A 16,632-nucleotide genomic window follows, 5' to 3' on the forward strand; every position below is an offset into this window, starting at 1 on the left:
AGTGATGCCATCCAGCCATCTCATCCTCTGTCTTCCCCTTCTCCTCTTGCCCCCAATCCCTCCCAGCATCAGAGTCTTTTCCAATGACTCAACTCTTCACATGAGGTGGCCAAAGTACTGGAGTTTCAGCTTTAGCATCACTCCTTCCAAAGAAATCCCAGGGCTGATCTCCTTTAGAATGGACTGGTTGGATCTCCTTGCAGTCCAAGGGACTCTCAAGAGTCTTCTCCAACACCACAGTTCAAAAGCATCAATTCTTCGGCAAAATCACTGCAGATGGTGACTGCAGCCATGAAATTAAAAGACACTTACTCCTTGGAAGGAAAGTTATGACCAACCTAGATAGCATATTGAAAAGCAGAGACATTACTTTGCCAACAAAGGTTTGTCTAGTCAAGGCTATGGTTTTTCTTGTGGTCATGTGAGAGTTGTGAGATGTTGAATGTGAGAGTTGGACTGTGAAGAAGACTGAGCGCTGAAGAATTGATCTTCCTGATACTCCAATATAAAATAAAAAGTTAAAAAAGAAAGTAGGTCCCTCCAGTTACCTTTTATTATAATTACCTTTTATGCTAAGTTCTCACAACACCCTTAAAAAATAGACTATTTTTAGAGCAGTTATAAGTTCACAGAAAAATTGAGGGGAAAGTAAATTTCCCATTAACACCCTCCCCCTACACGTGCACAGCCTCTCCCATTATTAATATCCCCCACCAGATTAGTACAGTATGATTTTGTTAAAATCAATAGAGGCTGATTTTGACACATCCTTGTTACCCAAAAGTCCCTAATTTACATCAGGGTTCACTCTTGGTGTTGTACATTTTATTGTTTTTTTTTAATTTATTTATTCTTTAATTGAAGGATAATTGCTTTATAGAATTTTGTTGGTTTCTACCCAACGTCAACATGAATCAGCCATACATTCTATGGGTTTTGACATGTATAATGGAATATGCCCACTATATGGGAATACCAGATCACCTGACCTGCCTCTTGAGAAACCTATATGCAGGTCAGGAAGTAACACTTAGAACTGGACATGGAACAACAGATTGGTTCCAGATAGGAAAAGGAGTACAAGGCTGTATATTGTCACCTTGCTTAAACTTATGTGCAGAGTACATCATGAGAAACTCTGGGCTGGAAGAAGCACAAGCTGGAATCAAGATTGCCGGGAGAAATATCAATAACCTCAGATATGCAGATGACATCACCCTTATGGCAGAAAGTGAAGAGGAACCAAAAAGCCTCTTGATGAAAGTGAAAGAGGAGAGCGAAAAAGTTGGCTTAAAGCTCAACATTCAGAAAACTAAGATCATGGCATCTGGTCCCATCACTTCATGGGAAATAGATGGGGAAACAGTGGAAACAGTGTCAGACTTTATTTTTCTGGGCTCCAAAATCACTGCAGATGATGACTGCAGCCATGAAATTAAAAGACGCTTACTCCTTGGAGGCAAAGTTATGACCAACCTAGACAACATATTGAAAAGCAGAGACGTTACTTTGTCAACAAAGGTCTGTCTAGTCAAGGCTATGGTTTTTCCAGTGGTCATGTATGGATGTGAGAGTTAGACTACAAAGAAAGCTGATGCTTTTGAACTGTGGTGGTGGAGAAGACTCTTGAGAGTCCCTTGGACTGCAAGGAGATCGAACCAGTCCATCCTAAAGGTGATCAGTCTTGGGTGTTCACTGGAAGGACTGATGCTGAAGCTGAAACTCCAATACTTTGGCCACCTGATGCTAAGAGCTGACTCATTTGAAAAGACCCTGATGCTGGGAGGGACTGGGGGCAGGAGGAGAAGGGGATGACAGAGGATGAGATGGCTGGATGGCATCACTGACTCGATGGACATAAGTTTGGGTAAACTCTGGGAGCTGGTGATGGACAGGGAGGCCAGGCGTGCTGCGATTCATGGGGTCGCAAAGAGTCGGACACGACTGAGTGACTGAACTGAACTGAAACTATTCTAGTAGGATGTTATCAGTTCAGTTTAGTCGCTCAGTCATGTCTGACTCTTTGCATCCCCATGAATCACAGCACGCCAGGCCTCCCTGTCCATCACCAACTCCTGGAGTCCACCCAAACCCATGTCCATTGAGTCGGTGATGCCATCCAACCATCTCATCCTCCGTCGTCCTCTTCTCCTCCTGCCCGCAATCTTTCCCAGCATCAGGGTCTTTTCAAATGAGTCAGTTCTTCACATCAGGTGGCCAAAGTATTGGAGTTTCAGCTTCAACATCAGTCCTTCCAGTGAATACTCAGGACTGATCTTTAGGATGAACTGGTTGGATCCATTCTTTGGCGTTCAGCTTTCTTTGTAGTCCAACTCTCACATCCATACATGACCACTGGAAAAACCATAGCCTTGACTAGACAGACCTTTGTTGACAAAGTAACGTCTCTGCTTTTCAATATGTTGTCTAGGTTGGTCATAACTTTGCCTCCAAGGAGTAAGTGTCTTTTAATTTCATGGCTGCAGTCACCGTCTGTAGTGATTTTGGAGCCCAGAAAAATAAAGTCTGACACTGCTTCCACTGTTTCCCCATCTATTTCCCATGAAGTGATGGGACCGGATGCCATGATCATAGTTTTCTGAATGTTGAGCTTTAAGCCAACTTTTTCACTCTCCTCTTTCAGTTTCATCAAGAGGCTCTTCACTGCCCTTAAAATCCTCTGTGCTCTGCCTTTTCATTCCTCTCTCCCCAAACCTTGGCAAACACTGATCTTTTTACAGTTTCCATAGTTTTACCTTTGCTAGAAGCTCATATAGTATTCGTTTTGTTGTTAGCAACTATAGTACAGTTGATAAGTTGTGTCCCCATGGACCACAGCAGCCAGGCTTCCCTGTCCTTCACTATCTCCCGGAGTTTACTCAAACTCATGTCCATTTAGTCGGTGATGCTATGCAACCATCTCATCCTCTGCCAGCTCCTTTCTTTTCCTACGCTCAACCTTTCTCATCTTATTGGGTCTTTTCCAGTGAATCGGCTCTTCAAGTCAGGTGGCCCAAGAATTGGAGTTTCACCTTTGGTGTCAGTCCTTTTAGTGAATATTGAGTGTGGGTTTCCTTTAGGCTGGACTGGTTTGATCTCAATGCTGTCCAAGGGACTCTCAAGAGTCTTCTCCAGCGCCATAGTTCAAAAGCACCAATACTTTGGCATTCAGTCTTCTTTATGGTCCAACTCTCATACCCATACATGACTACTAGAAAAACCATAGCTTTGACTATATGGACCTTTGTCAGCAGAGTGATGTCTCTGCTTTTTAAAATGCTGTTTAGGTTTGTCATAGATTTCTTTCCAAGGAATAAACATCTTTTGATTTAATGGCTACAGTCACTGTCTGCAGTGAAATTGGAGCCCAAGAAAAAAATCTTTCACTGCTTTCACTTTTCCCCCTTCTATTTGCCATGAAGTGATGGGACTGGATGCCATGCTCTTAGTTTTTTGAATGTTGGGTTTTAAGCCAGCTTTTTCACTCTCTTCTTTCACCTTCATCAAGAGGCTCTTTAGTTCCTCTTTGCTTTCTGCCATTAGAGTGGCATCATCTGAGTGTCTAAGGTTGTTGATATTTTTTCTGGCAATTTTGATTCCAGCTTCCGATTCACGCAGCCTGGCATTTTGCATGATGTACTCTGCATATAAGTGAAATAGGCAAGGTGACAGTATACAGCCTTGACATACTCCTTTCCCAATTTGGAACCAGTTCATTTTTCCGTGTCTGGTTATAACTGTTGCTTCTTGACCTGCATACAGGTTTCTCAGGAGACAAGTAAGATGGTCTAGTATTTCCATCTCTGTAAGAATTTTCCAGTTTGTTGTGATCCACACAGTCAAAGGCTTTAACATAGTCAATGAAGCAAAAGTAGATGTTTTTGTGGAATTCCTTTGCTTTCTCTATAATCCAACGAATGTTGGCAATTTGATCTCTGGTTTCTCTGCCTTTTCTAAATCCAGTTTGTACATCTGGAAGTTCTCAGTTCGAGCATTACCTTGCTAGCATGTGAAATGAGCATGGTTGTTCAATAGTTTGAACATACTTTGGCATTGTCCTTCTTTGGGATTGAAATGAAAACTGACTTTTCCAGTCTTGTGGCCACTGCTGAGTTTTCCAAATTTGCTGACATATTGAGTGCAGCACTTTGACAGCATCATCTTTTAGGATTTTAAATAACTCATCTGTAATTCTCCACTTCTACTAGCTTTCTGTGTAATAACACTTCCTAAGGCCCACTTGACTTCACCCTGTAGGATGTCTGGCTCTGGGTGAGTGACCACATCATCATGGCTACCCTGGTTATTAAAACCTTTTATGTATATTTCTTCTGTGTACTCTTGCCACTGCTTCTTAATCTCTTCTGCTTCTCTTAGGCTCTTACCGTTTCTGTCCTTTATCGTGCCCATCCTTGCATGAAATGTTCCCTTGGTATCTCTAATTTTCTTGAAGAGATCTCTAGTCTTTCCCATTCTATTGTTTTCCTCTATTGCTTTGCACTGTTCACTTAAGAAGGTTTTTTTTCATCTCTCCTTGCTCTTCTCTGGAACCTTATATTCAGTTGGATATATCTTTCCCTTTCCCCCTTGCCTTTTGCTTCTCTTCTTTTCTCAGCTATTTGTAAAGCCTCTTCAGAAAACCTCTTTGCCCTCTTGCATTTCTTTTTCTTTGGGATAGTTTTGGTCACCACCTCCTGTTCAGTGTTACAAACTTCCTTCCATAGTTCTTCAGGCACTCTGTCTACCAGATCCAATCCCTTGAATCTATTAATCACCCCTACTATATAATTATAAGGGATTTGATTTAGGTCATACCCGAATGGCCTAGTGGTTTTCCCAACTTTCTTCAATATAAGTCTGAATTTTGCAATAAGGAGTTCATGATCTGAGCCACAGTCAGCTCCTGGTCTTGTTTTTGCTGACTGTATAGAGCTTCTCCATCTTTAGCTGCAAAGAATATAATCAATCTGATTTCAGTATTGACCATCTGGTGATGTCCATGTGTAGAGTCGTCTCTTTTGTTGTTGGAAGAGGGTTTTTGCTATGACCAATGTGCTCTCTAGGCAACTCTGTTAGCCTTTGCCCTGTTTCATTTTGTACTCCAAGGCCAAATTTCCTGTTACTCCAGGTATGTCTTGACTTCCTATTTTTTTAAAAAAGAGATCTTTTTAAAACAGCACTGGGTCTTAGTTGTGGCATGTGGGATTCAGGTCCCTGACCAAAGATAGAACCCAGGCCCCCTGTGGGAGCATGGAGTCCTAGCCACTGAACCACCAGGGCACTCATTGACTTCTTACTTTTGCATTCCAATTCCCTATGATGAAAAGGACTTCTCTTTTTGGTGTTAGTTATAGAAGGTCTTGTACACTTTCATGGAACTGTTCAACTTCAGCTACTTTGGCATTTGTGGTTGGGGCATAGACTTGGATTACTGTGATGTTGAATGCTTTGGAATGCCTTGGAAACCATCAGAGATCATTCTCTTGTTTTTGAGATTGTACCCAAGTACTGCATTTCGGACTCTTTCATTGTCTATGAGGGCTACTCCACTCTTCTAAGGTATTCTTGTCCATAGTAGTAGATATAACAGTCATCTGAATTAAACTCACCCATTCCTGTTCATTTTAGTTCACTGATTCCTAAGATGTCGATGTTCCATTTTGCATCTCCTGCTTGACCGCATCCAATTTACCTTGATTCATGGACCTAACATTCCAGGTTCCTGTGCAATACTGTTTTTTACAGCATCGGACTTTACTTTCACCACCAGATATATCCACAACTGAGCATCGTTTCTGCTTTGGCCCAGCCACTTCACTCTTTCTGGAGCTACTAGTAATTGGCTTCCACTCTTCCTCAGTAGCATATTGGATGCCTTCTGACCTGGGAGACTCATCTAGTGTCATATCTTTTTGCCTTTTCATACTGTTCATGGGGTTCCGAGGTAAGAATAGTGGAGTGGTCTGCCTTTCTCCTCTCCAGTTCTATAGTATATTCATATAATATATAGCTAGATTATGCAATATACTTTTCATGATATATAGTTTTCTATTTCATTTGCCTGTTTGTTTATTATCTGCCTCCTTGGACTCGAATGCAAGTAGTATGAGGCCATGAACCTTGTCTACCTTTTTTACTTCCCATTATATCCCAGTACCTAGAATTGTGCCTGCTACCTAGTAGCATCTCATACGCTAACAAAGTAACGCTCAAAATTCTCCAAGCAAGGCTTCACCAGTACATGAACTGAGAACTTCCAGATGTTCAAGCTAGATTTAGAAAAGGCAGAGGAATCAGAGATCAAATTGCCAACATCCATTGGATCATCGAAAAAGCAAGAGAGTTCCAGAAAAACATCTACTTCTGCTTTATTGACTATACCAAAGCCTTTGACTGTGTGGATCACAACAAACTGGAAAATTCTTCAAGAGATGGGAATACCAGACCACCTAACCTGCCTCCTGAGAAATCTGTTTGCTGGTCAAGAAGCAACCGCTAGAACCAGATGTGGAACAATGGACTGGTTCCAAATTGGGAAAGGAGTATGTCAAGGCTGTATATTGTCACCCTGCTTACATGCAGAGTACGTCATGAGAAATGCCGGGCTGGATGAAGCACAAGCTGGAATCAAGATTTCCAGGAGAAATATCAATAACCTCAGATATGCAGATGACACCACCCTTATGGCAGAAAGCGAAGAACTAAAGAGCCTCTTGATGAAAGTGAAAGAGGAGAGTGAAAAAGTTGGCTTAAAGCTCAGCATTCAGAAAACTAAGATCATGGCATCTGGTCCCATCACTTCATGGCAAATAGATGGGGAAACAATGGAAACAGTAACAAATTTCATTTTCTTGGACTCCAAAATCACTGCAGATGGTGACTGCAGTCATGAACTAAAAGATGCTTGCCTTTTAGAAGAAAAGCTATGACAAATCAAGACAGCATATTTAAAAGCAGAGACATTACTTTGCCAACAAAGGTCCATCTAGTCAAAGCTATGGTTTTTCCAGTGTCATGTATGGATGTGAGAGCTGGACTATAAAGAAAGCTGAGAGCCAAAGAACTGATGCTTTTGAACTGTGGTGTTGGAGAAGACTCTTGAGAGTCCCTTGAACTGCAAGGAGATCAAACCAGTTAATTCTAAAGGAAATCAGTCCTGAATATTCATTGGAAGGACTGATACTGAAGCTGAAGCTCCAATACTTTGGCCACCTGATGAGAAGAACTGACTCACTGGAAAAGACCCTGATGCTGGAAAGATTGAAGGCAGGAGGAGAAAGGGATGAGATGGTTGGATGGCATCACCAACTTGATGGACATGAGTTTGAGCAAGCTCTGGCAGTTGGTGATGGACAGGGAAGCCTGGCATGCTGCAGTCCATGGGGTCACAAAGAGTCAGACACGACTGAGCAACTGAACTGAACCTAGTAGGCAATTAATAAATGTTTGCTGAAAGGATGAATACGTTTTACAGTTTGTCCATGTTACATTCTGATTGGAATTCAGGTCTTCCTGACTTCACAGCCCAGATGGATGGGTGTTCATTACATCACATGCGTGCATGCTCAGTCACGTCCGAGTCTTTGTGACCCCGTGGACTGTAGCCCTCCAGGCTCCTCTGTTGCTAGGATTCTCCAGGCAAGAATACTGCTGGAGTTGCCATTTCCTCCTCCAGGGGATCTTCCCAACACCGAGACTGAATCTGCATCTCCTGCAGTTTCTGCATTGGTAGGCAGATTCTTTACCACTGAGCCACCTGGGAATCCCTCATTACACCTCATTGGGAAGGAAAAAAGATGATGGGAGAGAGAAGGGGATGGGCAGAAGGAGTGAAGGCAAGAAAGGAAAAGGATAGGAGGCAAATAGCTTTTATTTAAGCACACTTAGCCAAGGGAGAAGCTCTGGAAGGCTCTCCTTTCCCCTGAGAGCCCTGCCCCAGCAAGAAAGCTAAGAGTTCACCTGCCTCTGCAACAAAGACTGAAGATCCCAAGTGCTGCAACTAAGACCCGGCACAGGCAAACAAACAAATATATATATATGTGTGTGTGTATATATATATATATATATTAAAGAAAGTTCCCATTCTCACTACAGCTGGCTTTATCCTTGGACATCCAGGCTTGGCTTCTTTATAGATCTTGCCCCCCAGATAACTGCTACCCAATTTAAAAGTTAGTTTCTTTCTTTCTTTCTCTCTCTTTTTTTTTTTAATGACTGCAGTCACCTTATATGCCTGCTGGGTTTCCCTGCCTCCCAGCTCCTAGCCTGTTTGCGCTGGTGGTGGGTGTGAGGACATGATAAGATGCCCTAAGCATGAAAAAGATTATAATGATCCTTGTACAGTGAAAAACAATTCAACCCTCAAGAAATTCAGCTCCAAAAAAATTTTAGAGGTTTAACAAAATTCTGAAAATTTCCATGACAAATTTGACGTGTCGGGGAAAATATCAAATATAAAGTTATTTCTAAATAAATATTTTTCAGTGCCCTGTTTTGCTGACACCTAGCCCTCAGCATGTCTATTGAGTAAACAGTCACACTGTTAAATCCCCAAAACCCCACCTTGGCAGGAGGGAAATGTGAAATTTAGGGGAATTATAGTATATTGGGTCTTTCCTTATTTGGAGTATTTTTCTGAACTGGCATTTCCCCAAAAGTTTGTCTTGAAAATTTCTAAACCTTTCTGTAGATTTAAAGTTGCAAGAATTATATGACTATATATGCCTTTCACTTAGATTCACTGGTTGTTACAGTTTTCCCACATTTGCTGTGTAGACATGTGTTTTTGCTGAACCATTTGAGTTAGTTCCAGATATCAGCTTCATTCCTAAATACTTCATCATGTATTTGCCAAGAACAGAGACATTTCTACATAAGCACAAAATGTTATAACATTCAGAAATTTTAACATTGTTACAATATTATCTACTATATAGTCTGTTGCAAATTCCCCCAATGGTCCCAACAATTTTCCTATGATTAAAAAAAACAAACAATAAACCAAAAAAACCCTCCAACCCCCCGGGATCCAATCAAGCATCATGTATTACATTTAATTATGTCTCTCTGGTTTCCTTAAAACTATAAGATTTCCCTGTTCTATTTTTTTTTCTTGCATAACATTGATATTTTTGAATGGTGCAGGCCAATTATTTTAGAAATATACCTCAATTTGTCTCCTTGGGATCAGATTCAGTTTAAACATTTTTGGTAGGAATACTATAAGTGACTTTGTGTCTTTCCTGCTGCATCCTATGGGGGACAAGTGATGTCAGTTTGTCCCATTTTTGGCGACATTAAATCTGATTACCTGGTTGGACTTCTCTGGTGGCTCAGTGGTAAAGAATCCGCCTGCCAATGCAGGGGACACAGGTTCCATCTGTGGTCCAGGAAGGTTCCACATGCTGCAGAGCAGCAAAGCCCTCGCACCTCAACTGGAAAGGCCACACCCTGGAGCTGGTTATTGCAACCACTGAGCCCACACGCCTGGAGCCCGCGTTCCACACGAGAAGCCACCCCAGTGAGAAGCCCATGTACTACCACCAAGAGGAGCCCCTGCTCGCTGCAACTAGAGAAAGCCCATGCAAAGCAAAGAAGACCTAGAGCAGCCGAAAATAAATAAAAGCATATAAAAATTTAGTCATCTGGTTAAGGTGGCATTCATGGCATTTTTCTTAATTAGGGAGGATGTCACCTCAGAGAGGAAGAGAGGGATGAGAGAGCTGGAGGGAAGAGTGAGAAGACCAGGGAGGAGGGGGAAGGAAGGGCTAAGGTTGGCCATCATTTTTCCTGGGGCCAACACTGCACAAAGTGAAGGGTGCTTCCTGCTCCCTGCCACGGAGCCTTGGAGCCAGCCTGCGCCAAGGCAGCAGCAACTCAATGACTTTCTCTTCTCCCTTCTCTTGCCTGATGCCCAGGTCCTGAACTAGGAGCTGAGATGCACCTGGGTCAAAGCCAAGTTCAAAGAGAATCCTTGTCTTGAGTGTCTGCCACCCACATCTACAGAGTGATAGCTGATTCCTAGTTGCTGGGTCTCCATCCTGGGATTTCTCTAGGATCCTTTCTCTTGATCTTGATCTGTCCTGAAGAACTAAGCACAATACAGATGGGGAAATGCCATATGCTAAACACCATTTTTTTTAATGATAATATCTATAAGCCAATGACAATCATCTCCACCCCACACCCTTCTATTCAGGGTGGATGAAAGCATTTTAGTGAGGTTGTATATATCTATCTATGTATATTTATGTATTTATGGGGGTTCCCAGGTGGCGCTAGCAGTGAAGAACCCACCTGCCAATGCAGAAGACCAGGAGATGCAGGTTTGATCTCTGGGTTTGGAAGATCCCCTGGAGGAGGGCATGGCAACCCACTCCAGTATTCTTGCCTGGAGAATCCCATGGACAGAGGAGCCTGGCAGGCTATAGTCCATAGGGTCGCAAAGAGTCAAACATGACTGAAGCGACTTAGCGCACAGCACACACACACATATATTTACAGCCTTACACACAACCCTCTGAGGCTTATGAGATGAGGAATTCTGATATTTATTAAATATTTTTCCTTTTAGTCCCACTCCCATCTTAAACACATATATAAAGCTGACTTTCTAGACCATTTTTTGGCAAGAGCAAAAGCAACTTTTTCCATGGCAACCACTCAGCCAGGGAGATTGGGAAGCAGTGGGAGAATGGCCTTATGACTCTCTCCTTACTACTCTAAAATATTTTTTTAAAAGTGTGGACATCATAATATTCTACCACTAAAAATTTCAGTAGTATTTCTCAAAAGGACATTTTCTCATAGCACTGAAATTACATTATCCCCCAACACAATTAAAAATAATTCTATGTGACACCCAGTACATCAAGCTTCCTCATTTGTAAGAAAGGTTGATTGGGAGGAGTTTGGGTTGAGGAGGGACTTGACAAGCCCTCAAGAAGGAAGTGGGATTCTGGGGCTTCCCTGGTGGTAGAGTGATTAGGACTCTGCACTTTCACTGCCTCAGGCTAGGGTTCAGTCCCTGGTTGGGGAATTAAGATCCTGCAAGTCGTGGGACATGCCACACCTCCCCCACCCCACCCTCCACCCCCCCAAAGAAGGAAGTGTGATTCTGAACAAGGCCTAGAATGAAAACTAAAAGCTACCTCACTGTGGCAGGCTGACTCCAAGCTGGGCTCCAAAGGAACCCTGTTTCTGGTATCCACTCCTCTGGCATAAGGGCCAGCCTTGTGACTTGCTTCTAGTTCACAGAACATAGCGAAAGGGATGAGATGGCATTTCTTTGATTAGGCTACAGGAGCCTGTGACTTCCATCTTGCTAGCAGACTCTGTCCCTCCAGTTTTGATGAAGTAAGCTGCCATGCTGGAGAGATACATGTAGCAAAGAGCTGAGACCCTCAGTCCAACACCCTTCAGGAACTGTCAACAACCACCTGAACCCGGAATTAGATTCTTCCTCATCCAAGCCTCAGATGAGACTGCAGCCCTGGCTGACACCTTGATTACAGCTCAGAGCACACAACTAAGCCACGCCCCGAGTCCTGATCCATAGAAAATGAGATTGTAAACATGTTTAAGGTGTTAAATGTGTGGTAGTTAGGCAGCAATAGACAACTAATACACTCATTTAGTAAAACAGCCTTGAAAAAAGAATTCACTTTCATCCCTTTTTACCAAAGAGGAAACTAGAGCTAAGAGAGGCTGGATCAATTGTCCAACCAATATATCAGTCATCTTCTTGGTTGTAAAAGCAGAAATAGACCCGACCAATGTGAACAGAAGAGATATTTATTGGAAGGTTATTGGAAGGTTAGGGAATACCTTGAATTTCCCTGATGGCTGATGATAAAACTCCGCCTGTAATGCAGGAGACCTGGGTTCGATCCCTGGGTTGGGAAGATCCCCTGGAGAAGGTAATGGCAACCCACTCCAGTATTCTTGTCTGGGAAATCCCATGGGTAGAAGCGCCTGGCGGGCTACTCTCCATGGGGTCACAAAAGAGTTGGACATGACTGAGCGACTAACAACAGGGAATAACTTGCTCATAGAATTGATGGAAAGGTCAGAGTACCAGGCTTAAAAAACAGGCAGGAACAAAGGGAAATTACTTCCCAGGTGGCTCAGTGCTAAAGAGCCAATGCAGAAGATGCAGGTTGATCCCTAGGTTGGGAAGATCCCCTGGAGGAGGAAATGGCAACCTGCTCTAATATTCTTGCCTGGAAAATTCCATGGACAGAGGAGCCTAGCAGGCTTCAGCCTATGGGGTCATAGAGTCAGACACGACTGAGAGACTGCACGCGTGTGCTCACACACACACACACACACAACCATGGAAGTGTCTGGTTCCCATAGTGTCCCCTGCCCTGCTCCAGCACGGATTGCAGATTGTATGGTGAAAAACTGGAGAGGCTAACTGTGGGCTGCAGTGTCAGGAATATGCCACCAGAGGGCACACAAGACTCAGAAATCAAAGGGAGCTGGAGGGCTTGGGGCAGTAGAACCGGGTGGTAGAGAGAAGTCGGGCTTGGCTGGGGCTCTGATGTGTTGAGGCTGTAGGGACTCAGGAAAGCGCGAGCACTGGTGTGGGCACCATCTGGTTTCTCTTGTCCTCATGGCCCTGACTGCCCCATCTCCCCATTGTTGGAGCTTTGGGCTCTCTCAGTCTTTGCTCTGAGATCTTGGGAGGACTTTGGACTCATTTTTTATGGCATCAATTCTCCAAGTGTAAACACTCCCCCCACCCCCATCCCATTAACTCCAGCTCAGCATTGGAGTATAGTGCAGGGGTGAGTGAGGGTGTGGCCATGGCCCTGAAAATGGGACAGGGCCTGGGGTGGGCAGTCGCTTGCCCAACCTAGAGCTTGATATGGTGGTGGGGCAGGAGAGGGTAGGTTTGTCTTCTCTGGACTGTAACTTCCAGCGCCTAGCACAGTGTCTGGCATACAGTGGCTGCTGAACACATATTTGTCAGTTTGGGATTATTATTTGTTGTGGATCAACCATGCAGAGGGAACCAAGACAGGTCATTAGGGTACTTCAACTCCAAACCTTTCACTTCTCAATAGCCCACTATTATCACCACCCTTGTCTAAGACTGTTTTCCACCTGAACCACTATAATAGCTTCCTAAGTGGTTTCCCTTGCATCTCTTGATCCCTTGATTTATTCTTCGTCTAGCAGCCAACCTGATCTTTTAAAACCATAAATCAGATCATGCTGCTTCTGAGCTTAACATATTCCAAAGGCTTCTCATTACACATTGAATGCAGTCCAAGCTCCTCACCCTGGCCTCCGAGCTTTTGCACTAGCTAGGGCATGCCTCCCTCTCTGACCTCATCTTTACTCTCTTCCTCCAGCACACGGGGCTTCAACCTCATTGACTTGCTTTCTGTTTCTTGAACCCAGTGAGCTTGCTCTTGCCTCCGGACTTTTACATTAGTTGTCCCCTCTGCCTGGATGCTCTTTACTCATATTTTTTGCGTGGCTGATTCCCTGTCATTCAAGTCTCCATGAAAACATTACTTCCTCAGAGAGGAACTTACTTCCTATCTGTTCCCGCTTTTTTTTTTAATATTTATTTTTGGCAGTGTCAGGTCTTAGTTGCAGCACTGGGGAGCTTTCAGTGAATTGCACAGACTCTCTAGTTGTGGCACGTGGGCTCAGTAGTTGCAGAGCATGAGCTTAGTTGCCCCGAGGCATGTGGGATCTTAGTTCCCCACCAGGAATCAAACTTGGGTCCCCTACGTTGCAAGGTGGATTCTTAACCACTGGACCACCAGGGAAGTCCCTGTCCCCATTTCTAATGGTTATCATTGCAACTATCACATCAACATATCTTCTCATCTATTCATTTGTTTCTTGCCTCCTCCCACTAGAAGGAAAGCTCCATGAGAATAAGGACCCAGTCTACTGAGACTGTAGCCCCAGTACCTATGAACAGAACAGGACCCGGCCTTAGTAAGCACTTGATAAGTATTTGTGGAAAGAATGAATGAATGATGGGGAGCTAAGGGATGAGGAAGTTTGTATCCATCTTGGGTTTACAGTTAATCGTTCCATTCCCATAGATGGTAGAGGCTGTGGGACTGGTGGTATCCAAGGGCTCCTCTAATCTGGGCCCTAGAGTAAGCCAAGAGTCTCTGGGGTGGTGACGGTGGCAGTAGCCACGTTCCAGTGGGGTAGTGGACAGGGGATATACGAAAGTGGGTTGTCTTGACACATTTTTCTTACTTTCCAGAAATGAAATACACAAAAATCTGATATTGAAGACAGAAAAGTCAGCGAATGGTTGTTTGCACTGTAAAGGAATCCTTGCCTTGTAAAAGGGAGTAGGCAAAGGCTCGCTTAGCTGTTTTCCAAACAACCCAGGGAAAGCTCAGGGGACCCAAGCTCTACCATTAGTTATGTTCCAGGGTGCTTTCAACACTGGATATTTATAGCATTGTCCAGATACACTTACAGTGATATGGAACTTGCATTTACAGATGATGCACTTTTCTCATAGGAATTTCCTCTTTGTGAAAATGAGGGGTTGAGAATATATCACTCTGTGACTGTGGTCTGTATTAGAAAAAGCCACAGTCATTGACATTAAGCTAGACTTGGACAATAGAAACAGTTCATGCCAGCTGCCTCTCTCTTTTTAATTCTCTTTGTTAGGGTTAAAACTTTCCAACTGATTCCCGACTGGTTTTATTTCCCACCCTGGGATAAGAAGGTCTTTTCTGAATATTTCACTTATTGTAGTGGTTCTCAAACCAGGCTCAGCAGGGCTGGTGTTCCCTCAGCTGGATCAAGGTGTTCTGCCATGAAAATTGAGTAATAGGCATTATGTTCTGGCTCAAGGACTAAAAATTAATAGAATTTTCTCAATTTTAAAGTTTCTCCAATATTTTTTTCTAAAACATTGGTGCTTGTGATTCTAGAGTCTATTAGATCTGGCAAAGCACAACATTATGTATTTTAATATATTAATATTTCATCATGGTCTGCTAAGAGTACCATTTCTTCCAGGGGCTCAGGATTAAGTCTGAGAACCACCATCTCAAAAATTCCATGTTTGCTATGCAAGCTCTTTTAAATAGCCTTGGTGCATTTCAGAGGGAGGTGATTTGACTTAAAAATGTCCCACACGTGGAATCTTCTCTCTCACTGAGGGGCTGGTGAAGGGCCCAGACTCTAACCCGTGGTCTAATCTGGAGTCCCTGGCCCTCTACAGTCAGTCACTAGCAGCAGGTCTCACTCTTCTGGGGTCAGGAAGCTACAGATCAGGGGCCCACTGTCCTTACCCTTCAATGCATTCCCCACAGCCAAAGGGGAGAAAAATGTTGCCATCTGCCAGCAGGAGAATGTCGTGCCTCTGAGGGAACATAGGGAAGGATAACAACTCACGTCTATATGATCTTGGGTTGGCTAAAAGTTCATTTGGGTTTTTCCTTAAGATCGTATGGAAAACCCCAAACTTTTTGGGCCAACCCAGGGAAGCTGAGTGGAAAGGGAAAGGAACCGGGGCCAGGGGCTCTGTGTTCTGGTCCTCCTTCCGTTGCCAATCAGCTGTGTGATCATTTGCTGTTGTTCAGTCCCTAAGTTGGGTCTGACTCTTTGTGACCCGATGGACTGCAGCACGCCAGCCTTCCCTGTCCTTCACTATCTCCCAGAGTTTGCTCAAACTCATGTCCTTTGAGTCAGCGATGCTATTCAACCATCTCATCCTCTGCCACCCGCTTCTCCTGCCCTCAATCTTTCCCAGCATCAGGGTCCTTTCCAATGAGTTGGCTCTTTGCATCAGATGGTCAATGTGTTGGAGCTTTAGCATCAGTCCTTCCAATGAATATTCAGGGTTGATTTCCTGTAGGATTGACTGGTTTGGTCTCCTTGCAGTCCAAGGACTCTCAAAAGTCTTCTCTAGCACCAGAATTCGAAAGCATCAATTCTTCGGCACTCAGTCTTCTTTATGGTCCAACTGTCACATCTGTATACAACTACTGAAAAAACCATCGTGCTGTGCTAAATCACTTCAGTCGTGCCCAGTTCTTTGTGACCCCATGGACTGTAGCCCTCCAGGCTCCTCTGTCCATAGACTCCTCCAGGCAAGTATACTGGAGTGGGTTGCCATGCCCTCCTCCAGGGGATCTTCCCAACCCAGGGATTGTACCTGCGTCTTTTACGTCTCTTGCATTGACAGGCAGGTTCTTTACCACTAGTGCCACCTGGGAAGCCCATAGCTTTGACTATGCGGACTTTTGTCGACAAAGTGATATCTCTGCTTTTTAATATGCTGTCTAGGTTTGGGTGATCATAGGCAAGTCAATTCCCATCTCAGGGGCTGGGTTTTCCAGAGTCAGTAGAGGACAGTGGTGAAACACGCAGACTCTGAAGCCAAGCAGCCCGTGCTCAGAATCTGGACCTACCACTCTTTGACCCTGAGATTACTGAACCTCTCTGTGGCTCATTTTTCATGGGAAAGGTGAGGTACATCCTCACTGCAAGGTGAGCATAGTAATAGCATCATGAACTTAATTATGAAGATTAAATTAATTATTTTAAATCAAGGGCTTAGAAGACTACTCAGTGCACAGTAAATGATATGAATGTGCTTGCTATTTTGTTTATGGAAAGTACGCTGCT

The sequence above is a fragment of the Bos javanicus genome, chromosome 5 (assembly GCF_032452875.1).
Source record: "Bos javanicus breed banteng chromosome 5, ARS-OSU_banteng_1.0, whole genome shotgun sequence".
NCBI classification, from domain to species: Eukaryota; Metazoa; Chordata; class Mammalia; order Artiodactyla; family Bovidae; genus Bos; species Bos javanicus.